Raw genomic sequence first — 26,869 nt, 5'->3', positions numbered from 1 at the left:
CTCCACCGACAACTTCAACCGCAAGTAGACTCCGTCCGGACTCCTACAGGAGCCGGGCTCCATCCTCAACATCAACTGCCGGTAAGCCTTGTCCGGACTCCTACGGGAGCCAGACTTCGCCTTTGACTTTAATTGCAGGAAGACTCCGCCTGGACTCCTACGGGAGCCGGGCTTCGTCCTCGACTCCAACGGCTGCAGACAGACTTCGTCCAGACTCCTACGGGAGTCGGACTCCGCCGACAACTTCAACCGCAAGTAGACTCCGCCCGGACTCCTACGGGAGCCGGGCTCCGTCCTCAACATCAACTGCCGGTAAGCCTTGTCCGGACTCCTTCGGGAGCCGGACTTCGCCTTTGACTTTAATTGCAGGAAGACTCCACCCGGACTCCTACGGGAGCCGGGCTTCATCCTCGACTCCAACGGCTGCAGATAGACTTGTCCAGATTCCTACGGGAGCCGGACTCCGTCGACAACTTCAACCGCAAGTAGACTCCGTCCGGACTCCTACGAGAGCCGAGCTCCATCCTCAACATCAACTGCCGGTAAGCCTTGTCTGGACTCCTACGGGAGCCGGACTTCGCCTTTGACTTTAATTGCAGGAAGACTTCGCCCGGACTCCTACTGGAGCCGGGCTTCATCCTCAACTCCAACGGCTGCAGACAGACTTCGTCCGGACTCCTACGGGAACCAGACTCCGCCGACAACTTCAACTCCGAGAGGACTCCGTCCGGACTCCCACGGGAGCCGGGCTCCGCCCACAACTCCAACTGCAAGGAGGACTCCGCCCGGACTCCTACGGGAGCCAGGCTCCGTCATCAGCTCCGACCGCTGTCGAACTTCAGCCGACGGATCTGCACTCCCAGACAGGCCACGATAACAGACAACACTGCTCCACTCCCTGCGACGGACCCTACGCGACCCCATTACTCCCTGACAGGCTGTATTAACGGCCATGATTCTGCTCCACTCCCTGCGGCGGACCCTACGCGACCCCATTACTCCCTGACAGGTTGTATTAACGGCCATGATTCTGCTCCACTCCCTGCGGCGGATCCTGTGCGATTCCACCACCCCCAGATGAGTCACGACAGCGGACGCCGCTCCACTTCCCGTGGCAGGCCCACGTGGCACACCCTGATGATTGCCACGGTTGCACCCCACTACTCTCTGCAACAAACTCTACCTGACCCTGGGCAGCCCGCTGCCAGACGGTTACAGATGTCGCTATCAGGCTACCCCCCCTCCACCTATAAAAGGGGGCTCCAGATACGTTATTCAATAAGCTCTCATCTTTCATCTAAAAACTCTGCTAAATTCTCCGTTCGAGCACTCCATTCTTGTTGAGGTAGAGAACTGACTTGAGCGTCGGAGGGTCTTGCCGGAGCAACCCCACCTCCGGTTTAGACTTCCTTTGCAGGTCCCGACGGCGATCGCGACTTCCTCGACTCCAGCTTCTCCGGCGCAAGCGGATTTTTGCACCAACACTACCCAAGCTCAAAACTAAAGAAATGCATATAATCTGAAACATAAAATAAAGATGAGATCAAATCTCAATACCTTTGCATGGATAGAAATTCATCGGTACTGATGATCTCATATTTGAAGGTCCTTGAGCCGCACACTTATCTGGTCTCCACAGGTATCCACTGAAATCAATCTTGAATCTTTCTTCTCGTGTTAGATTCTTCTTCTCTAAAAAAGATCTATGCCTTTTTGAACTTTCATCAGCAAATGATTTGGACTGCAACTTTAACCTTTGAACTGCAGCCTCTTTCTCCTCGTTTCTTGCTGTAGAAGAGGACTCTTCTTCTTCTTTACGTGTAGAATATAGAACACCCAATCCTTGGGCATGGAAAAGAGAAGAGGGAGAGAGGGTGTGGCGTGGAGAAGGAGAGAGGAAAGTTTTTGTTTCACAAAATTTTATTTTTTCAAACCCTAAGAGACTCTCTTTAAATAGATCCTTCCTTGACCAAATCAGGAACCAATTAACTTAAAAAGGTATGTCCTTATCTCATAAAGATTTCTACCTTTTTAATCTCATTTTTTTATTAAAATTAGACTTAATTGATAGGACATCAATCTCTTTTGGCAAGCATATGGGGCTCCCTAGTCAGATAAGGCAGTCTGAGTGGGTGCCCCTTGCAATAGAGGGCAGGTTCGCACCCCCTTAGGGTTTTCATGCACAAGAAAGGGAGCATAGCCCCTCTCTATTTCTCTCTCCTTCCACATCATTGCAAGAGAAAGGGTGGACCCCTCTCTCTTCCTCACACCAATCCAAGAGATGGTGCCCAAGAAAATTTTCAAAAAGAGATGCATGGCTGCCATCTCTTATTTTCCTTAATTCCACACATAATATCAGAAAATAAATGAGAAGATAATGAGGAGATAATGAAGAGATAATTTAACCAACTCGTTGACTTAATTCAATCCTCTTGAGCTCACAATTAGGCATCCAGCTAAATCTTAATGGATTTAGGTTAGGTTCAATACAATTGACTTGATCGAAGTCCCGAGAAGAATTAGATTTAACTATGTGCTAGCATAGTTCTCTTAAACTCAATAGGATTTCAATAAATCCTAACCCAATTAAAATTTTATAAGCCTAATTGGTAAATTCAAGATTAAATCTCTTAATGTGTAACTCCGTAGATTTCATTCTATTTGGTAGTGAGATATATTGTTGTTGGAAAATATGTCCTAAAATCAATCGTTAGATAATTGTGCTCATCTTGTAAACTGTATATGAATTTTTATTAATAAAAGTTATTTGGTATTTTTATTAAAATTTGATCATATTTGAACTCTTATGTTGTAATGAAGTCTTTAGGACTATATATATTAATCGATAAAGGAGGATTTATCGTTAAGTCTTTAAAATTATTCACGACCAAATGATACGCTATTTACTAGGATGATAATGATATCAAATGTAGGTCGTTGTGTGCCATATGAATTGATTGTCCTCTTAACCAAGGAGTATGGAGATACTGTTATAGCATGTAGATGGAATGTAGGAGTATATTCACATCGAACGTGACCATATGCCGAGCACTCTGCTATCAAGAGTAGCTTGTGAAGGGTATGGGTATAAGTGTCCCTCTGACTTGAGACCACCATGGTGACTTATAAGCAACTCACTATACTTTAGTATCGGACTATCTAAGTTTCTAACTTAGTGACAGAAGAATACTAGGTGCAGTCAAGTACTTATCAAATCGGTGTGTGAGTCAAGATGGAATTGATCCCTTTGAATTGGTAGGAGATATGTATCAGTGTATTTCAATTTAGCAAAACTTTGGCCAGGATAATCCATGAGATGAATTTGAAAGGTTGAAATACAATGTGATCGACTTAATTAGGGTTGACCGTTAAACCCTAAGTCACCTTAAGCATTTGGGTCAAAGAGATGAATATACGGTAACCATACACCAGTAGGTTCTAGAAGGTTGCTTTGCAACACTTCGACCCATTCGATCATCGGGTCATCATTGCTAGATGATTACATCGATTGGTATAAAAAGTTATTTCTATGCTACCAGCTTAGGTTCAAACATATGGGGTCACATGCATTAGAATATTTGATCAGATTTGATGGTTAAAGAGTCCAATTGGATTGTGACTCTGGTGAAGAGTCCTACTTGGACTAGGATTTTATGGGAGAGTCCCACTAGGATTAGGACTCTACCATTTATGGAGAATTAATTAGTAATTAGATTACTAATTACCTCAATTTGATTGAGTAAAGAGCTTTAGAATAAGTCTAATTGAATTAGATTCAGTTCGACTCAGATTGTGATTGATATGATCAAACTTGATTACAAGAAAAATTTGATCCTGATTTGATCAGAGTTTGAATTCAGTTAATTCCTAATTGGATTAAGAATTTGATGAGATATTTAGATTTCTAATTGGATTAAATTTATTTCTATCAGTGGTTTTAATTTAAATTTGATTTGGATTAGAATTGAATTAGAAATGAATTAAAAATGAAGAGTCCAAGTCAGACTAGGACTCTATCTTTATCTTTTACGCCACATCTGGATCCATGCCAATTTCTCCATGCCTAATTGGATTTGGGTTATAATTTTTGGCATCATGAGAGAGGATCCAATAAGGGTGGTCAGCTCTAGCTGATGAGTCATAATATTATCTCCTGCCTAATTTGAATGCGATCTAAATTAGAGATAAGATGCAAACTAGGAAAGAAATTTTTCGTATATGGTATATTATTGGAGTCATATTATTTTATCTCTTATTTTTTTTAAGAAATCTTTTAATGTGTGAGACTCAAATTTCTTCTCCATATTTAATAATTTTTTTAGAATTTTTGGGGATGCCAAAAAGGGGTTTTGGTATTGATTCATGGCATCTTTTCTTGAAAAGTCCTAATTCCTAGTCTATAAAAAGGGGACCCCTCTCTTGGACGTCCCATGATCAATTTTATTATAGATTTTTTTATTTCTAGAGCCTTTTCTCCTCCTCCTCTCTTCCTCCTCTAGATCTTCTATTATTTTAGAGTATCCAAGGTGCTTGTAGAAGAAGGAAGAGGTCAGCTGTCGAAGTTGTTCGCAGACTAGCATCTCCGAGCTCCTGACTACGCCAGTCTTCTCATGGATTTTTCTATAGAGGCTAGATAATTTTGTGTGGCTGCAAGTGACCTGAGGAACACCCTCTCTAATCATTGGATCAAAGAAGATCAAGATTAAAATTTGTTTATTAACGATCTCTAACTTATTTTGATTCCTATGGTAGATCTAATAATTAGATCTTGAATTTTAACATCAATGAGATCAATGTGATTTTTATTTTCAGATTTAAAGCATATATTTTTTATATCAAAAATTTTAATGTGGTATTCTAAAATTAGATCTTATACATATGATTAAGATTAAATTATTTAATCTATTATTTTTGTTACATAAAATTTTTTAATTGCATGTACTGTACTATCGTAAATTTTCTTCAACTGGTATCAGAGTCAGGTTTTTTGATATGAATTAATATGACTTTAGATCTATTTTTTTTTTATTAGATCTATTTGTTTATGATTTAGATTAGATCTAAATTAATTTATTTTTAGATCTAATTATTATTTATTTAGATTAGATGTTCTGAATAGTAAAGTACTCGGATTGGGTAATCACCAAGCCATCCGATCATAGGAGCAAGTAGGATTTCATGACCCTCTCCTCTCATTCAATGGGGTGCTCTTCATGACGTGTAGGGGTGCCACTGTAAGGTCCCATGAAGAATAAAGTGAAATGAGAAAACTTACTTTCTTGTAAAATGCTAGATTTTGAAATCCTGAGTGTTGTTGTATGTGATGCAAGTTATGAAGATAGTTAATTACATCTAATCTTGTTTAGTCAAAATTATTTTGATCTAAAATCATAAAAAAATTTAGATTTGATCTAAAAGATTTTATGACTTGATGTAAAAGGTTTACATGAAAAATTATTTTCAAAACCTTAACCATATTGATGTAAAACTTAATTGAGAATTAAGTATCAAGCTGATTGGATCTAGAATTGTGATTTAGATCTAATGACATTGCATAAAATATGGGACATGGATTAGCTCAAATCAGGTCCTTCTCTTTAATTGGGTTAGACCTAAGGTTAGAATCAAAAAATTGATTGACCATGTAGAGAAATTGATTAAGTCTAACCAAATGTTGAATTAGATTCATCACGATTTCTCTAGTACAATAGTTATAGATGGTCAAGTCCATGTCTTTGATTAGACCAAATAGACCTTGATTGTGGCTCAGTGATTGAACCTGAATCATTAGGTTGGTCAAATTGAAACTAGTTAACCAATTGATGTCTCAAGTAAGTTTAGCATTTCGACCAGTGGTTTTTAATTGGGAGCGGCTTACCTGACTGTTTCGATGATATCTAAGGCAAGCTTAGCAGACCCTCCCACCAATCTCACTTACTTGGCCAATTTAATGAACTAGATTTTGATTAAATCGCTAAGTGATTTAAGTTAGCCCATGCTATTAAGGTTTATCCGTGTGACTGATCTAGGTGCCAGTTCAATTAGCATGACCTAACCCGATTCAGTGACTTGGTGAAGTCAGTGAGAGGATTATGGTCTACTGATTGATCTTTTTTTCTCTTCTCTCTTCTCTAAATCGATTAAATCTTCTAAATTATTAGGTCCTTAAAATAAACTTGTTATGGTGATAACTAGATCATAGCCTCCCATTAAGGTGAGTGATAATGGATCCATTATTTTTGATTGACATTGCAGGCACCATTCGTCTGATATTCTCTCTAAATGATGGAATTATCATTCATCATATGATGACTCTGATGAACTATCTGATGATGGTTGGGTTGATCGAGCCATCTTCAGGCCTAATCACTCATTAGATAAAATCACTGAGTAGGTTTATGTTAATGGTTTGACCTAACTGAAACTTTCAGTGGAGGCCCATCACCTACTGAAATGAAATCTGGGGCTAAATTAAATACTAAAAGTTATTGGAGAAATAATTGGTTGAGAACATACCCATAGGTGCATATGGGTTGATTGAGCCATCCTCGAGCCTATATGTAGTCTGTGTGGATTCTAGTACCCACTAAGAAATTAAGGTAATTCCTCGAATTGGAGGTAGAGGCTATCAATTCGTATAAAATAGTGGGAGGACCTTTAAACTAAAGTTTAAGTCTTTAAGATTAATAAATTTATATACTAATTAGGCTTTGTTCTGTCTTTGTGTGTGCAGATATGGTCTCAAACTTATCACTTCGATCACTGTTGGACAGCGAGAAGCTTATCGGATCAAATTTCGATAATTGATATAAAAAATTAAAGATTATCCTAGAGCACGAGTGGATCCTTTATGTGATAATAGATCTGGCACTTGAAGAGCCTGCTCCTAATGCCCGAGGAGCAATCCGAGATACTTATTTGAAGTGACTCAACGACTGCACTATGATTCGTTGCATCATGCGGGCCTCCATGAACGATGAGTTCAATCGAAAGTTTGAGGAAGCTCATGTGGGAAATTCAGTGCAGGGGTAAAATGATAATTTTAAAACTTTTTCAAAATTATGATTTTACAGTAAAAAAATATTAATTAATCTAATTAATTAATATGATTTATCCTACACTAGGATCTAAATATGATATATAGCATGCATGCATTTAAATTTGAAATTCAAATTCGAACAGTAAATACTTTACTGTAATATGTTCAGAACACAATACCTTTGTAAGGGTAGTAGATCGCCGCAATTTGATCATCGTCGGAAGAGTCTGATCATCGCGACACAGCCACACAGTATGTCTAGCCTCTGCAGATCGTCCACACGAAGCTCCCGATCTAATCGACTCCTCACGAGTGCTAGCTCATTGTAGAGCCCTTTTGACGGCCGATGCTGATCGAACTCCTTTGATCGATGTCTGTCGATTTTTCAGATGCTCTGGATCATCAACAGACATGCTTGAGAAGATGTTGAAGATCTCTCTAAAATTTTGTGGGCTCACGACACTCGTAGCTCACTTTCTCACTTCCCGAACCCCAGGTTAAAACTCTAGGGAATTCACCGAAAACCTTGCACCCACTTTTCTTTCTTTTCTTTCTTTTTCTCTTGGAAGGATATGGACTTCCTTCTCACGTACAAGACTTCTACACCCCAGAATTTTTCTCCAAAAATCTTCTTCTTGCATGCCCCACTCTTCTCCTCCTTTTATAACAACATCAAACGTCTTATCCAAAAGAAAGGATAAAGATGAGTAATTGCACATTTGAATTCCAATCAAATTTTGAATTCAAATGGACACCAACTCATCCCTTATCCACTAAAGGCGTGAGGCGTGGCTTAAATTGTGCATGGAGTGATTCCATGAGAAACCTTTTCTCATGTAATAAATGGGGCGTAAAAAAAAAAAAGGGATAAGGTGCAAAGATTGATTGCCCATTCAAATTCAAACTTTATTTTGAATTTGAATGGACAACCAATCATTCTTATCCATTCATTTAGCACATTAAAGTGGGGCGTGGAGAGGGCTTGGCATGAGAAAAAAATTCATGAGAAGTTCCTTCTCATGAATTCAAATGGGTGCAATGGAAGTGAGGTGGTGCATGGAGATTGGGTCAAAGTGGTTTAATTATTTAAACCAACCTAATTGAACTAAATAAGTTAGGTCCAATTAGACTAATTTAAACCCAACTAAATTAGGCTTAATTAGGCTCAATAAAATCCTAATCAAATCAAGAATTGATTAAGCCCAACCCCTGATCAAATCAGGGACCAAACCATCTCGATGATTAGGTCAACTCTTAACCTAATCAGGTCAAACCCAACTGAATCCAATTCAATTGGACTTGATCCAAAAATAATTACTCAATCAAATTGAGTTAATTAGCAATCAAATCACTAATTAAACCTCTCATAAATACTGAGTCCAAATCCGATGGGCAATTAGGCATCAGAATTCATCGATATGTAATCCTGATCAAAAAGTCCCAACCAGTGGGACTCTTGACCTTGATACCCATAATGTGTGGAACTCGTGATCAGAGAATCTTGATTATCGATCATTGAGTCTCAAACATGTAGGATTCTACATCAGCCATCAGATCAGATAGGAACCTCTAATGTGTGTGACCCCGCAGGTTCGAACCTAAGCCGGTAGCACAGGAACTAATTCCTGTACTAATCGAAGTGACCATCTAGCAATGGTATCCGACGTCCGAATAGGTCGAAGAGTCACAATCGCAATACTCAGAACCTACATGAATATGGTTACTATATAATTCATCCTTTTGACCCCTGTGTTTAGGATGACTCAGGGTTAAACTGTCAACCCTGATCGGATCATCCGAATCGTGCTCAACTCAAACAGTCCTGTGACTCCTCACAAGGACTACCCTGGCCAAGATTTTGCTAAATTAAAATACGACTGTACACAGCTCCTAAACTAGAGTGGTCAATCCCATCTTGACACACGCACCGACAAGTCAAGTACTTGACTACACCCAGCAGCCTTCCGTCACTGAATTAGAAATTTAGATAATCCAGTGCCTAAGTGCAGTGAGTTGCTTGCAAGTCACCATGGCGGTCTCAAGTCGGAGGGATATTTATACCCATATTCCATCGGAGCAAATCTTGACAGCAGAAATAACTCCGGAGTCGGTCACGTTCAGTGCAGATGTACCCTTACATCTCACCTGTATGCCATTCTAGTGTCTCCACACTCATTGGTTAAGAGGACAACCAACCTATATGGCACACAATGACCTATGCTTGATAAACGTTGTCGTCTTTGGTAACAACGTATCATTTGGTCGTGCACAGATTTAAGGACTAAACGATAAATCCTCCTTTGTCAAGTCTAAATAGTCCTAAGGACTTCACCACAACATAGGAGTTCATTAGAAGATGAAATATTTTATGATAAAAAATATCAAAATAATTTTTATTAATTCATAATTCATGTACATATATAAAAATAAGCACAACCGTCAACAGGCTGACAATTGATTTTGGGATACTATTCCCAACAATCTCCCACTTGGCCTAAAGCCAATCGGTGCAGTATCTAATACCCATCTTCGACTTGTAGTTGTCGAGCTCCTTCACCGTAATGACTTTAGTAAATGGGTCAGCCAGGTTCTCCTTTTCATCGATCTTCTGAAGATCGACGTCACCTCGATCTACAATTTTTTGGATGAGATGGTAGCGGCGCAGAATATGCTTCGTCTGTTGGTGTGCCTTTGGTTCCTTCGCCTGAGCAATAGCTCCAGAGCTGTCACAGTAGAGCAGAACTGGACCAACAAGGGAGGGTGCTACTCTGAGCTCGGTGATGAATTTTCTCAGCCACATCGCTTCTTTGGTAGCATCTGATGCGGCGACATACTCCACCTTGCAAACTGAATCAGCCACTGTGTGCTGCTTGAAACTTTTCCAGCAGATAGCCCCACCATTAAAGGTAAAAATAAATCCCGACACACTTTTGCTGTCATCGTGATCAGACTGGAAACTAGAGTCTGTAAACCCTATAAGTCTCAAGTCCGATTCACCATAAATAAGCCACTGGTCCTTAGTATTTCTTAAATACTTCAGAATAATTTTAACAACCTTCCAGTGATTCTCCCCTGGATCAGATTGGTATCTACTCACTACCCCTAGTGAGTATGCCACATCTGATCGTGTACATGTCATGACGTACATGATAGATCCCACTGTCGAAGCATATGGAATCCTACCTATACGCTCTCTCTCTTGAGGTGTTGTCGGACAATCCCTCTTCGAGAGAAAAATTTCATGGCCTATCGGAAGATAGCCTTTCTTAAAATTCTCCATGCTGAACCTCTTCAGCATAGTATCAATGTACGTGGACTGAGATAAACTAAGCAACCTTTTAGATCTATCCCTATAAATCTTCATCCCTAGGATGTAGGAAGCTTCTCCCAGATCCTTCATGGAGAACTGTGACGACAGTCAAATCTTTATTCCCTGTAATGCAGTGACATCATTTTTGATTAAGAGAATATCATCCACATACAATACAAGAAATACTACTACTGGACCATTAGCCCACTTATAAATGCATGGCTCTTCTCCGTTCTTAACGAAGTCATACGTCTTGATCGTCTTATCAAAACGTATGTTCCAACTTCGTGATGCCTGCTTAAGTCCATAAATGGACCTCTATAGCCTGCACACCTTAGACTCATCTGTGGATGTGAATCCTTCAGGTTGTATCATATACACCTCTTCATCCAGCTCTCCATTTAGGAAAGCTGTCTTCACATCCATCTGCTAGATTTCATAGTTCAGATGGGCAGCTATCGCAAGCATAATCCGAATGGATTTGAGCATTGCCACAAGAGAAAATATCTCGTCATAGTCTATACCATAACGTTGACGATATCCCTTGGCAACCAGATGGGCTTTATAGGTTTCCACCTTTCCATCTGCGCCTTTCTTCCTCTTGAAGACCCACTTACACCCAATGGGTTTTACTCCTTCGGGTGGGTCAACCAATGTCCACACATCATTGACCTTCATGGACTTCATTTCAGATTTCATGGCCTCCAGCCATTTCTCAGAGTCGGATCTCTGCATTGCATCCATGTAGGTGATCGGATCCTCATCGTTTTCATCAAGTTCGATAGGATCGCCATCCCGGACCAAGAAACCATAGTATCTGTCCGGTTGATGTGGTACTCTATCAGATCGCCTTAAGGGTGCTTGAACAATGGGCTCCGGATCTGATCTAACCAAATTCGGTTCAAGTTCAGCAACTTGTGTCGGTTTTTTCACCTGTCGAACTTCATCAAGTTCGATCTTAGAGGCAACTGTCCCTTCATCAAGGAACTCTTTTTTCAAAAAGATTGCCTTAAGGCTGACAAATACTTTTTGCTCATCAGCTAGGTAGAAGTAATACCCTTTGGTCTCTTTTGGGTACCTTATAAAATTACACTTGTCAGACCTAGGTCCAAGCTTGTCCGTAATTAAACGTTTAACATAAATCGGACACCCCCAAACCCTAAGGTGTGAGAGTACTGGCTTACGTCCTATCCATATCTCATATGGCATTTTGGTTATAGACTTACTCGAAACTCTATTTAGAAGGTAACAAGCCGATTCGAGCGCATATCCCTAGAGGGAGATCGGTAGATCAGCAAACCCCATCATGGATCGAACCATGTCCAACAAGGTCTAATTCCTCCTTTCAGATACACCATTATGTTGTGGTGTTTCAGGAGGAGTCCATTGAGAGAGAATCTCATTCTCCCCAAGATATGTCAGAAAATCATTGGAAAGGTATTCACCTCCTCAATCAAATCAAAGAGTTTTAATACACTTTTCAATTTATTTTTCTACCTCATTTTGAAATAGTTTGAACATTTCACACGACTCCAATTTATGCTTCATTAAATAGACATACCCATACCTCGATAGGTCGTTTGTGAAGGTTATGAAGTAGAAATATCCACCTCTTGCACTTGAGCTCATGGGTCCACATACATCAGAATGTACCAAACCCAAGAGTTCACTGGCTCGCTCACATTTTTCAGTAAAAGGTGATTTGGTCATTTTACCAAGAAGACAGGACTCACAGGTTGGAAGTGATTCACAATCACCTACTTCAAGAATTTCTTCTTGAGCCAACCTGTTTATCCTGTTCTTATTGATATGACCTAGCCTACAGTGTCAAAGGTAGACTTCTGACACATTATCTATTCTAGGACGTTTACCGGAGGTTTGAACCACATTAACAGGTTGTGATAGAAAGTAAATTCCATTATTAAGTTGTCCAACAAACATTGTAACACCATTCAAAATGATATTGCAAATATTTTTTTTTATTAAAAATTGATAACCGTTCATGGCCAAAAGACCTACAGAAATAATATTTAATAAAAAACTTGGACAATAGTGACATTCACTCAGAATTATATTTCGAGAATTGATTACAAAGTTCATGATTCCTAATGCTAGAACTGAAACTTTGCTTCCATCTCCAACGTTCAGGAATCTATCGCCTTCATCAAATCTCCTACTGACCTGCAGACCCTGCATCGAATTACAAATATGATAAGGGCTTTCGGTATCCAATACCCAGGCAGTAGTATCACAAATGGAAAAGTTGCAAGGTGTTATCATATAAGTACCTTGCTTCTTCTTCGGTCTGTTCGGGTCCAGGGAGGCAATGTACAGAGGACAGTTTCTCTTCAGTGCCCCTGCTTCTTTCAAAAGAAGCACTCTGTCTGGCTCTGGTCGGGCTTGCACTTCTTGGTCTGACCCTGTGCAGACGTCCCAGCATGCAGTTGCACCTTCTTATTCTTTTTCTTCTTGTTCTTCTTCTTCCCTTTTTTAAAGGGTCGACGACCCGAAGAAGACCCTCCCACAACATTCACCGACTCCTTATGGAGCTGGTGATCCTTCTCAAAGTTTTGCAGCAACCCCAACAAGCCGTGGTAGTTCACTGCGGGCTTTGTCATCCGAAAATGAGTAAGGAAGGGGAGGAAAGACTTGGGCAATGAATTAAGGATCACATCCTTACCGAGCTGCTCGTGCAGGGGAAAGCCCAGTTTACTTAGGTGCTCAATCATTTCGATCATGTATAGTACATGATCAGTGACTGAGGCTCCATCCCTCATCTGAGCATTGAAAATGGCACAACTAGTTTTGTGCCTTTCAACGTCGTCAGGCATGCCAAAGGAGTCATTCAACATTTGAAGCATCTCCTGTGGTTGGGCGTTCTCGAACCTACGGCTGAACTCATCATTCATTACCGCCAGCATAATGCACCGAACGGTGGTGCGATCGTTGAACCACTTCTGATAAGTATCTCGGACTGTCCCTTTAACATTCAGGGCTGGCTCCTCAAGTGCCGGATCCGTTACTACATAAAGGATCTGCTCATGCTCAAGGACGATTTTTAATTTTTGATACCAGCTATCGAAATTAGGTCCCATGAGCTTGTCATTAACTAATAATGACCGGAGGGACAGGGTAGTGGCCATAGCTGCATAAAGGAAAATCATACCTCTATTAGTACATAAATTATAAATACTAAAGACTTGGACTTTAGTCTAAAGTTTCTCCCAGTATTTTTATGAACTGATAGCCTCAACCTCCAATTCGAGAATTACTTTAATTCCTTAGTGGATACTAGAATCCACACAGACTACGCACGAGCCCAACTTTGGTTGGTCAACCCATGTGCATCTATGGGTAGGTTCATAACCAGTTGTTTCTCTAAACAACTTCTAGTAATTGATTTTGCCCCAGAACCTAATCAGTAGGCTTTGGCCTCCACTGAAAGGATCTGGTTAGGTCCAACCATTAACATGATTTGATTTGGTGAATCGGATCAATAAATGATCAGGCCCGACTTTTGTCGGCCAACTTGATCACCATCAGGAAGACTCAAACCAAATTATCATATTATGAATGATAATTTTATTAGTCAATAAGCACCAGGCCTTTGGGCCTCCAATGATTATTAAACTAATGGACTCATTATCACTCACTTAATGGGAGGCTATGACTTAGTTATCAATATAACTTAGTCATTTTTAGGGACCTAATAATTTTTGAAGATTTTATTAAAAGATAGATGAGAAAAAAATATCCAGCTAATTTCAATCCTCCCACTGACTTCACCAAGTCAGATTAAAAAAGGATTTAATTAAAGCTGGCATTAGGAGCACCTGAATCAGTCAAACTGATTTACCTAATGACATGGGTGAGCCCTAATCACCAAGTGATCTAATCAAAATCTAATTCACCAGGTTGGCCAGGTAAGTGAGATCAGTGGTGGGGATATGCCATTAACTCATTAGAGATCGAATCACTGCGAGTAGCTCTCGCTTAAAAACCATTGGTCAAACTGCCAAACTTACCTTAGACACCAACCGGTTCATTAATTTTAATTTGATCAACTTAGTAAATTGGGTTCCACCACGTAGCCATGAATTAAGTCCATCTTGGTCTAGTTAAAGACATGGACCCATTCAACTACAACTATTGGAGTTGAGTCTAGAGTATCCTTGACCTAATCTAATTCAATTTTTGATTAGATTTGATCAATTACTCTAATTTAGTCCATTTCTTTAAGCTAACCTTAGGTCTAACCCAATTATGGACCTAATCTATCTAACCCATTGACCCACAAGTTTATGCAATTATCTTAGGTCTTAATTCATAATTCTAGACCTACTAGACAACACTTAATTCTTTTAATTAAGTATTTGGGCTGATGGGTCAGGGTTTGGCATTTCGAAAATAATTTTCAAATTTGAAAGGTTTTATTTTCTGTTTACCAAATATGTTGACTCATTTTACAAATAGATCAGCACATTTCATAAATAGCAATCCTATTGCTAATTACATAACAGAAAATAACTCAATCAAAATAAATCATGAATATTCCTTTAGATCTAATCTAATACATTCATGATAAATTTCACAATTGAACCTATACAATTAATTTCTTTCGCTGCTTCATCTGCATGGGATATAATTACTGCGGCACCCCTACCGCCATAGAAGACCCCATCGAATGGAAGGAGAGGATCTTAAACCCTACTTTTCTCCTATGATCGGACAGCCATGGCAACCAACCCAATTCGATTACTTGCTACTTGGATTAAGTATATCTAAATATACCAATTTCAAAATTTAAATTTCAAATTTTAAATTTTAAATTTTAAATTTCAAATTTCAAATAAATTTTAAATTTTAAATTTTAAAATTTTGAATTTCAAATTTTAAATTTCAAATTTTAAATTTCAAATTTCAACCAAATTTCAAATTTTAAATTTCAAATTTTTGAATTTTGAATTTTGAATTTTAAATTTCAAAATTCAAATTTTAAATTTTAAATTTTAAATTTTGAATTTTAAATTTTGAACAACTTTCAAATTTTGAATTTCAAAATTTTGAATTTTGAATTTCGAACAACTTTCAAAATTCAAATTTCAAATTTCAAATTTTAAATTTTAAATTTAAACTTTTAGATTATAACTTAATCTACGCATGCAAATATATATATCATATCTAAGAAACTGCTCTGATACTATTTGTGAGAAATTCAGTGCAGGGGTAAAATGATAATTTTAAAACTTTTTTAAAATTATGATTTTATAGTAAAAAAATATTAATTAATCTAATTAATTAATATAAATTTATCCTACACTAGAATCTAAATATGGTATAGCATGCATGCATTTAAATTTATAATTTAAATTCGAATAGTAAACACTTTACTGTAATGTGTCCAGAACACAATACCTTTGTGCGGATAGTAGATCGCCGTAATCTGATCACTGTCGGAAGAGTCTGATCATCGCGACGTAGCCACACAGCGTATCTGACCTCTGCAGATCATCCACATGAAGCTCCCGATCTGATCGACTTCTCATGAGTGCTAGCTCGTTGTAGAGCCTTTTTGACGGTCGATGCTGATCGAACTCCTTTGATCGATGTCTGTCGATTTTTTGGATGCTCCAGATCGTCAACAGACATGCTTGAGAGGATGTTGAAGATCTTCCTAAAATTTTGTGGACTCACGACACTCGTAGCTCACCTTCTCACTTCCCGAACCCCAGGTTAAAACTCTAGAGAATTCACTGGAAACCTTCCACCCACTTTTCCTTCTTTTTCTCTTGGAAGGATATGGACTTCCTTCTCATGCACAAGACTTCTCACACTCCAGAATTTTTCTCCAAAAATCTTCTTCTTGCATGCCCCACTCTTCTCCTCCTTTTATAACAACGTCAAACGTCTTATCCAAAAGAAAGGATAAAGATGAGTAATTGCACATTTGAATTCAAATCAAATTTTGAATTCAAATGGACACCAACTCATCCCTTATCCACTAAAGGCATGAGGTGTGGCTTAAATTATGCATAGAGTGATTTCATGAAAAACCTTTTCTCTCGTAATAAATGGGGCGTAAAAAAAAAAAGGGATAAGGTGCAAAAATTGATTGCCCATTCAAATTCAAACTTTATTTTGAATTTGAATGGCCAACCAATCATCCTTATCCATTCATTTGGCACATTAAAGTGGGGCGTGGAGAGAGCTTGGCGTGAGAAAAAAATTCATGAGAAGTTTCTTCTCATGAATTCAAATGGGTGCAACGGAAGTGAGGTGGCGCATGGAGATTGGGTCAAGGTGGTTTAATTATTTAAACTAACCTAATTGAACCAAATAAGTTAGGTCCAATTAGACTAATTTAAATCCAACTAAATTAGGCTTAATTAGGCTCAATAAAATCCTAATTGTTGGGTATAAAATACCCACAGCCGGAACCCACGCCGGAACCCACGGCGGAACCGCCATCAGCAAGTGCAGCTCCGCCCGGACTCCTACGGGAGCCGGGCTCCACCGCCATCAGCAAGTGCAGCTCCGCCCGGACTCCTAGGGAGCCGGGCTCCACCGCCATCAGCAAGTGTAGCTCCGCCCGGACTCCTACGGGAGTCGAGCTCCACTGTCGACATCAGCTAGCTCCGCCCGGACTCCCACGGGAGCCGGGCTCCGCTCTCGTATCAACGGCTGGTAAGCTCAATCCGGACTCCTATCAGAGCCGGATTTCACCCTTAACTTTGTTTGCAGTGCAGCTCCGCCCGGACTCCTACAGGAGCCGGGCTCCACCACCATCAGCAAGTGCAGCTCCGCCCGGACTCCTACGGGAGCCGGGCTCCACCGCCATCAGCAAGTGCAGCTCCGCCCGGACTCCTACGGGAGCCGAGCTCCACTGTCGACATCAGCGCAGCTCCGCCCGGACTCCCACAGGAGCCGGGCTCCGCTCTCAGTATCAACGGCTGGTAAGCTCAATCCGGACTCCTATCAGAGCCGGATTTCACCCTTAACTTTGTTTGTAGTGTAGCTCCGCCCGGACTCCTACGGGAGCCGGGCTCCACCGCCATCAGCAAGTGCAGCTCCGCCCGGACTCCTACGGGAGCCGGGCTCCACCGCCATCAGCAAGTGCAGCTCCGCCCGGACTCCTACGGGAGCCGAGCTCCACTGTCGACATCAGCGCAGCTCCGCCCGGACTCCCACGGGAGCCGGGCTCCGCTCTCAGTATCAACGGCTGGTAAGCTCAATCCGGACTCCTATCAGAGCCGGATTTCACCCTTAACTTTGTTTGCAGTGCAGCTCCGCCCGGACTCCTACGGGAGCCGGGCTCCACCGCCATCAGCAAGTGCAGCTCCGCCCGGACTCCTACGGGAGCCGGGCTCCACCGCCATCAGCAAGTGCAGCTCCGCCCGGACTCCTACGGGAGCCGAGCTCCACTGTCGACATCAGCACAGCTCCGCCCGGACTCCCACGGGAGCCGGGCTCCGCTCTCAGTATCAACGGCTGGTAAGCTCAATCCGGACTCCTATCAGAGCCGGATTTCACCCTTAACTTTGTTTGCAGTGCAGCTCCGCCCGGACTCCTACGGGAGCCGGGCTCCACCGCCATCAGCAAGTGCAGCTCCCCTCGACTCCTACGGGAGCCGGGCTCCACCGCCATCAGCAAGTGCAGCTCCGCCCGGACTCCTACGGGAGCCGAGCTCCACTGTCGACATCAGTGCAGCTCCGCCTGGACTCCCACGGGAGCCGGGCTCCGCTCTCAGTATCAACGGCTGGTAAGCTCAATCCGGACTCCTATCAGAGCCAGATTTCACCCTTAACTTTGTTTGCAGTGCAGCTCCGCCCGGACTCCTACGGGAGCCGGGCTCCACCGCCATCAGCAAGTGCAGCTCCACCCGGACTCCTACGGGAGCCGGGCTCCACCGCCATCAGCAAGTGCAGCTCCGCCCGGACTCCTACGGGAGCCGAGCTCCACTGTCGACATCAGCGCAGCTCCGCCCGGACTCCCACGGGAGCCGGGCTCCGCTCTCAGTATCAACGGCTGGTAAGCTCAATCCGGACTCCTATCAGAGCCGGATTTCACCCTTAACTTTGTTTGCAGTGCAGCTCCGCCCGGACACCTACGGGAGCCGGGCTCCACCGCCATCAGCAAGTGCAGCTCCGCCCAGACTCCTACGGGAGCCGGGCTCCACCGCCATCAGCAAGTGCAGCTCCGCCCGGACTCCTACGGGAGCCGAGCTCCACTGTCGACATCAGCGCAGCTCCGCCCGGACTCCCACGGGAGCCGGGCTCCGCTCTCAGTATCAACGGCTGGTAAGCTCAATCCGGACTCCTATCAGAGCCGGATTTCACCCTTAACTTTGTTTGCAGTGCAGCTCCGCCCGGACTCCTACGGGAGTCGGGCTCCACCGCCATCAGCAAGTGCAGCTCCGCCCGGACTCCTACGGGAGCCGGGCTCCACTGCCATCAGCAAGTGCAGCTCCGCCCGGACTCCTACGGGAGTTGAGCTCCACTGTTGACATCAGCGCAGCTCCGCCCGGACTCCCACGGGAGCCAGGCTCCGCTCTCAGTATCAACGACTGGTAAGCTCAATCCGGACTCCTATCAGAGCCGGATTTCACCCTTAACTTTGTTTGCAGTGCAGCTCCGCCCGGACTCCTACGGGAGCCGGGCTCCACCGCCATCAGCAAGTGCAGCTCCGCCCGGACTCCTACGGGAGCCGGGCTCCACCGCCATCAGCAGTGCAGCTCCGCCCGGACTCCTACGGGAGCCGAGCTCCACTGTCGACATCAGCGCAGCTCCGCCCGGACTCCCACGGGAGCCGGGTTCTGCTCTCAGTATCAACGCTGGTAAGCTCAATCCGGACTCCTATCAGAGCCGAATTTCACCCTTAACTTTGTTTGCAGTGCAGCTCTGCCCGGACTCCTACGGGAGCCGGGCTCCACCGCCATCAGCAAGTGCAGTTCCGCCCGGACTCCTACGGGAGCCGGGCTCCACCGCCATCAGCAAGTGCAGCTCGCCCGGACTCCTACGGGAGCCGAGCTCCACTGTCGACATCAGCGCAGCTCTGCCCGAACTCCCACGAGAGCCGGGCTCCGCTCTCAGTATCAACAGCTGGTAAGCTCAATCCGGACTCCTATCAGAGCCGGATTTCACCCTTAACTTTGTTTGCAGTGCAGCTCCGCCCGGACTCCTACGGGAGCCGGGCTCCACCGCCATCAGCAAGTGCAGCTCCGCCCGGACTCCTACGGGAGCCGAGCTCCACTGTCGACATCAGCGCAGCTCCACCCGGACTCCCATGGGAGCCGGGCTCCACTCTCGGTATCAACTGCTGCTCCGCCAGGACTCCTACAGAAACCGGGCTCCGACCGTTACCGAGCTCCAATCGACAGATCCACGCCTCCTGACAGGCCCCCAAAATGGCCACGACCCTGCTCCACTTCCTGTGGCGGATTCCGCGCGGTACCATCATTCCCTGACAAGCCGCAGTAGCCATAGCCGCCCTGCTCCACTTCTTGTGGCGGACTCCGCGCAGCTCCACTATCCCCTGGCAGGCCACAGTGACGGCCGCGAAGCTGCTCCACCTCCTGCGACGGATACCATGCGATTCTCCTGACGACGGATGCTGCTCCACCCCTCATAACAGATTCCACATGGCGAGTCGAGGTGATGCCCACGTATCTGCTCCATTATATTTCGCAATCAATTCCCCTGACCATGGGCGGCCCACTACCAGGCGGTTACAAACGTCGCCATCAGTCCGTTGCCTCCCCAGCCTATAAAAGGGGGACTCAGATACGTTATTCTTTAAGCTCTTTTGCCTTATCCCAAAACTCTGCTAAACTCTCCGTTCGAGCACTCCATTCTTGTTGAGGCAGAGAACTGACTTGAGCGTCGGAGGGTCTTACCGGAGCAACCCCACCTCCGGTTTAGACTTCCCTTGCAGGTCCTGGCGGCGACCGCGGCTTCCTCAACTCCATCTTCTCCGGTGCAGGCGGATTTTTGCACCAACACTAATCAAATCAAGAATTGATTAAGCCCAATCCCTGATCAAATCAGGGACCAAACTATCTCAATGATTATGTCAACTCTTAACCTAATCGGGCCAAACCCAACTGAATCCAATTCAATTGGACTTGATCCAAAAATAATTACTCAATCAAATTGAGTTAATTAGCAATCAAATCACTAATTAAACCTCTCATAAATACTGAGTCCAAATCTGATGGGCAATCAGGCATCAGAATTCATCGATATGTAACCCTGATCGAAAAGTCCCAACCAGTGGGACTCTTGACCCCGGTACCCATAATATGTGGAACTCGTGATCAGAGAATCCTGATTATCGATCACTGAGTCCCAAACATGTAGGATTCTACATCAGCCATCAGATCAGATAGAAACCTCTAATGTGTGTGACCCCGCAGGTTCGAACCTAAGTCGGTAGCACAGGAATCAATTCTTGTACTAATCGAAGTGACCATCTAGTAATGGTACCTGACATTCGGATAGATCGAAGAGTCACAATCGCAACACTCAAAACCTACATGAATATGGTTACTGTATAATTCATCCTTTTGACCCCTGTGTTTAGGATGACTCAGGGTTAAACTGTCAACCCTGATCAGATCATCTGAATCGTGCTCAACTCAAACAGTCCTGTGACTCCTCACAAGGACTACCCTGGCCAAGATTTTGCTAAATTGAAACATGACTGTACACAGCTTCTAAACTGGAGTGGTCAATCCCATCTTGACACACACACCGACAAGTCAAGTACTTGACTATACCCAGCAGCCTTCCGTCACTGAATTAGAAATTCAGGTAGTCCAGTGCCTAAGTACAGTGAGTTGCTTGCAAGTCACCGTGGCGATCTCAGGTCGGAGGGATATTTATATCCATATTCCATCAGAGCAAATCTTGATAGCAGAAATAGCTCCAGAGTCGGTCACGTTCAGTGCAGATGTATCCTTACATCTCACCTGTATGCCATACCAGTGTCTCCACACTCATTGGTTAAGAAGACAACCAACCTATATGGCACACAACGACCTATGCTTGATAAATATTATCGTCCTTGGTAATAACGTATCATTTGGTCGTGAACAGATTGAAGGACTAAACGATAAATCCTCCTTTGCCCAGTCTAAATAGTCCTAAGGACTTCACCACAACATAGGAGTTCATTAGAAGATGAAACATTTTATGATGAAAAATATCAAAATAATTTTTATTAATTCATAATTCATGTACATATATAAAAATGAGCATAACCGTCAACAGGCTGATGATTGGCTTTGGGATACTATTCCCAACAGCTCAGTCAGAGGAAATGCTTCAAGTGTTGAAGGATTCTTTTGGCACTGCTGACGATGTTGAATGGTACAAGACTAGTTGTACCATTTTTAATATTCGAATGAGGGAGGGTGCATCTGTTACCAATCATGTATTGTACATGATCGAGTAGATTGAAAAATTGAGCAAACTCGGCTTCCCTTTGCATGAATAGCTGGGGAAGATGTGATCCTAAACTCTCTTCCCAAGTCCTACTTGCCGTTCCTTGGTCATTTCAGAATGACGAAGCCTATAGTCAACTACCATGGTCTGTTGGGATTGCTATGACTTTAAAAAAGATCACTAGCTCCACAAGGAGACAGTGAATCTAATGGAAGGATCTTCTTCGGGTAGTCATCGTCCCTTTAAGAAAGGAAAAAAAAGAAGAATCAGAAGGTGCCTGGTGCTGGGAGTCAATCTCAGAAACCCAAGTTCAAGGATGATCAAAGTTAAGTAGAGTGCTTCTTTTGCAAAAAGTAGGATCACTAGAAGAGAAATTATCTTCAGTATATCGCTTCTCTTGATCCGAACAGGCCAAAGAAGAAGCAATCAGTTGCTGGACAAGGTACTTATGTGATAATACCTTGTAACTTCTCTCTTATAGATACAATGACCTGGGTATTGGATACTGAAAGCCTTATTCATATTTGTAATTCATTGCAGGGTCTTCAGGTCACTAGGAGATTTGGAGAAGGTGAGAGATTCCTGAATGTTGGAGATGGAAGATCAGTTCCAATTCTAGCTTTAGGAATCATCAAGCTTATATTTGAGTCTCAGTATAGTATTCTTAATGAGTGTCATTATTATCCTAGTTTTCTTTTAAATATTATTTCTGTAGGTCTTTTGGACATTTCAAATTATGAAATATCAATAAAGAAAAAGTTTTGTGAATCATTTTGAATGGTGTTACAATTTTATGTGGATAGTTGAACAATGGTATCTATATTGTATCTGGGCCTAATGTAATGTATATTTCAAATAAATGCCTAGAATAGATGATGTCACAGATGCCTACCTTTGGCATTGTAGGCTAGGTCATATCAACAAGAACAGGATGAACAGGTTGGCTCAAGAAGGAATTCTTGATAAACACAATTATGAATCGTTACCTATTTATGAGTTTTGTTTGTTTGAAAAGATGATCAAGTCACTTTTTACTGGAAAGGCTGAACGAGTCAGTGATGTGTTGGGTCTGATACATATCGATGTACGTGGACCCATGAGCACATGTGCCAGAGGAGGGTATAGCTACTTCATTATGTTCACAAACGACCTATCTAGATATGGGTACGTCTACTTGATGAAACACAAGTTCAGAAATCATTTGAAATATTCAAACGATTCCGTAATGAGGTAGAGAAATAAACTAGAAAAAGTATTAAAATTCTTCGATCTGATCGAGGAGGTGAATACCTTTTCAGTGAATTTCTGACATATCTAGGAGAGAATAGGATTCTCTCCTAATGGACTCCTCCAGGGACACCACAGCATAATGGCATCTCAGAAAGGAGGAATCGAACCTTGTTGGATATGATTCGATCCATGATGGGGTTTGCAACTCTGTCGATCTCTTTTTGAGGATATGCACTTGAAACAGCCTGTCTTGTGCCCAATAATATTTCGAGCAAGTCAGTTAGTAAGACACCATATGAGATATGGTCAGGACAAAGGCTGAACCTCTCTTACTTTAGGGTCTGGGGGTGTCCAGCTTATGTTAAATGATTACAAACTGACAAGCTCAGTCCTAAGTCCGATAAGTGTAATTTCGTAGGGTACCCTAAGAAAATAAGGAGATATTACTTTTATCTGCTTGTTGAACAAAAGGTGTTTGTCAACAGTAAGGCATATTTTTTGAAAAAAAAATTTCTTAGTGAAGGAATAAGTGCCTCTAAAATCGAGCTTGATGAAGTTCGACAAATAGAAGAACCAACACCAATGATTGAATCTGAACCGAATTTGATGAGATCAAACCTGGAGCCCAATGAACAAACATCCTTAAGGCGATCCGGTAGAGTACCATGCCAACCAGATAAATACTTAGGTTTCTTGATCTGGGATGAAAATCCTGTCGAACTTGATGAGAACGATGAGGATCCGATCATCTACATGGATGTAATGCAGAGATCTGACTCTAATAAATGGCTTGAAGCCATGAGGTCCAGAATAGAGTCCATGAAGGTCAACGATGTATGGACATTAGTTGACCCATCTGAAGGAGTAAAACTCATAGGGTGTAAGTGGGTCTTCAAGAGGAAGAGAGGCGCAGATGAAAAAGTGAAAACCTATAAAGCCTGTTTGGTTGCTAAAGATTATCGTTAGCATTATGATATTGACTATGATGAGATATTTTCTTCTATGAAAATGCTTAAATCTATTTGGATCATGCTTGCGATAGTAGCATATCTAGATTATGAAGTCTGGCAAATGGATATGAAGACAGCTTTCCTAAATGGAGAGCTGAATGAAGAGGTGTATGTGATACAACTTGAAGGGTTCATATCCACAGATAAGTCTAAGATGTGCAAGCTTCAGAGATCTATTTATGGATTGAAGCAAGCATCTTGAAGTTGGAACATACGTTTTGATAAGATAATCAGAACGTATGGCTTCATTAGGAATGGAGAAGAATCCTGCATATATAAGTGGGCAAATAGTTTGATAATTGTATTTCTTGTATTGTATGTGGATGACATTCTCTTAATCGAGAATGATGTCCTTGCATTATAGGGAATAAAAGTGTGACTGTCGTCATAATTCTCCATGAAAGATCTGAGAGAAGCAGCCTACATCCTAGGGATGAAGATCTATAGGGACAGATCTAAGAGGTTGCTCAGGCTCTCTCAATCCACGTACATAGATACTATGCTGAAACGATTCAGCATGAAGAATTTTAAGAAAGACTATCTTCTGATAGGCCAAAGAATTTTTCTTTCGAAAGGAGATTGTCCGACAACTCCTCAAGAGAGAGAGCATATGAGTAGAGTTCCATATGCTTCTACAGTGGGTTCTATTATGTACGTTATGATATGTACAAGACCAAACACGGTATACTCATTAGGGATAGTGAGTAGATACAAGTCTGATCCTGGAGAAAATGACTGGAAGGTTGTAAAGGCCATTCTTAAGTATTTAAGAAATACTAAGGATCGGTGGCTTGTGTACGGTGAAACTGACTTGAAAGTTGTGACGTTCACCGACTCCAGCTTTCAGTCAGATCATGACGATAGTAAGAGTGTGTCGGATTATATTTTTATCCTAAATAGTAGAGCAATCTGCTAAAAAGGTTTCAAGCAAAATACTGTGGCATACTTTATTTGCGAAGCAGAGTATATCGCGGCATCCGATGTTGTGAAGGAAGCTATATGGTTACGAAAGTTCATTAGTGAACTCGGAGTGGCACCCTTCGTTGATGGCCCTGTCTTGTTATACTGCGACAATACTGGAGCCATTGCTCAAATCAAGGAGCTGAGACTCCATCAGTGCACCAAACATATTCTGCACCGTTATCACCTTATCCGGGAGATCATTGATCGAGGTGACGTCGACCTTCAAAAGATCGATGGAAGGAAGAATTTGGCCGACCCATTTACTAAAGCTCTCAGATTCAAGGAGTTTGATGACCACAAATCAAAGATGGGTATATGATAATGTATCGATTGATTTTAGGTCAAGTGGGAGTTGTTGAAAAATGTGTCCCAAAGTCAATCATTAAATGATTGTGCTCATCTTGTAAACTGTACATAAAATTTTATTAATAAAAGCTATTTAGTATTTTTATTACAAATTGACCATTTTTGAACTCCTATGTTGTAATGAAGTCCTTAGGGCTATATATATTAATCGACAAAGGAGGATTTGTCATTAAGTCCTTAAAATTGTTCATGACTAAATGATACGCTATTACTAGGACGATAGTGATATCAAGTGTAGGTCGTTGTGTGCCATATGAGTTGGTTGTCCTCTTAATCAAGGAGTGTGGAGACACTGTTATGGTATATAGATGAAATATAGAAGTACATTCACATCAAATGTGACCATATACCGAGCACTCTACTGTCAAGAGTAGCTTGTGAAGGATATGGGTACAAGTGTCCCTCCGACCTGAGACCACCATGGTGACTTGTAAGCAACTCACTGTACTTTAGTACCTGACTATCTGAGTTTCTAACTTAGTGATGAAAGGATATTAAGTGTAGTCAAGTACTTATCAAGTCGGTGTGTGAGTCAAGATGGAATTGACCCCTCTGAATTGGTAGGAGATATACATCAGTGTATTTCAATTTAGCAAAATCTTGGTCAGGATAATCTATGAGATAGATTTAAAAGATTAAAATATAATATGATCGACTTAATTAGGGTTGACAGTTAAACCCTAAGTCACCTTGAGTATTTGGGTCAAAGGGATAAATTATACGGTAACCATACACCAATAGGTTCTTGAAGGTTGCTTTGCAAGACTTTGACCTATCCGATCGTCGGGTCATCATTACTAGATGGTTACATTGATTGGTATAGAAAGTTGTTTCTATGCTACCAGCTTAGATTTAAACCTATAGGATCACACACATTAGAAGATTTGATCAGATCTGATGGCTGAAGAGTCCAATTGGATTGTGACTCTGGTGAAGAGTCTTACTTGGACTAGGACTCTATGGGAGAGTCCCACTGAGATTGAGACTCTACTATTTATGAAGAATTAATTAGTAATTAGATTACTAATTGACTCAATTTGATTGAGTAAAGACCTTTGGAATAAGTCTAATTGAATTAGATTCAGTTCGACTCAAATTGGGATTGATATGATCAAACCCGATTACAAGAAAAATTTGATCCTGATTTGATCAGGGTTTGGACTTGGCTAATTCCTAATTGATTTAAGAATTTGATGAGATATTTAGATTCTTAATTGGATAGGTTTATTTCTATCAGTGGTTTTAATCCAAATTTGATTTGGATTAGAATTGAATTAGAAATGGAGAGTCCAAGTCAGACTAGGACTCTATCCTTATCTTTTACGCCACATCTGGATCCTTGCCAATTTCTCCACACCTAATTGGATTTGAGTTGTGATTTTTGGTATCATGAGAGAGGATCCAATAAGAGTGATCAATTATAGTTGATGAGTCATAATATTATCTCTTGCCTAATTCGAATGCGATCTAAATGAGAGACAAGATACAGACTAGAAATTTTTTTTTCATA

The sequence above is a fragment of the Elaeis guineensis genome, chromosome 4 (assembly GCF_000442705.2).
Source record: "Elaeis guineensis isolate ETL-2024a chromosome 4, EG11, whole genome shotgun sequence".
Taxonomy (NCBI): Eukaryota; Viridiplantae; Streptophyta; class Magnoliopsida; order Arecales; family Arecaceae; genus Elaeis; species Elaeis guineensis.
Note: the sequence above shows the minus strand (reverse complement) of the source record.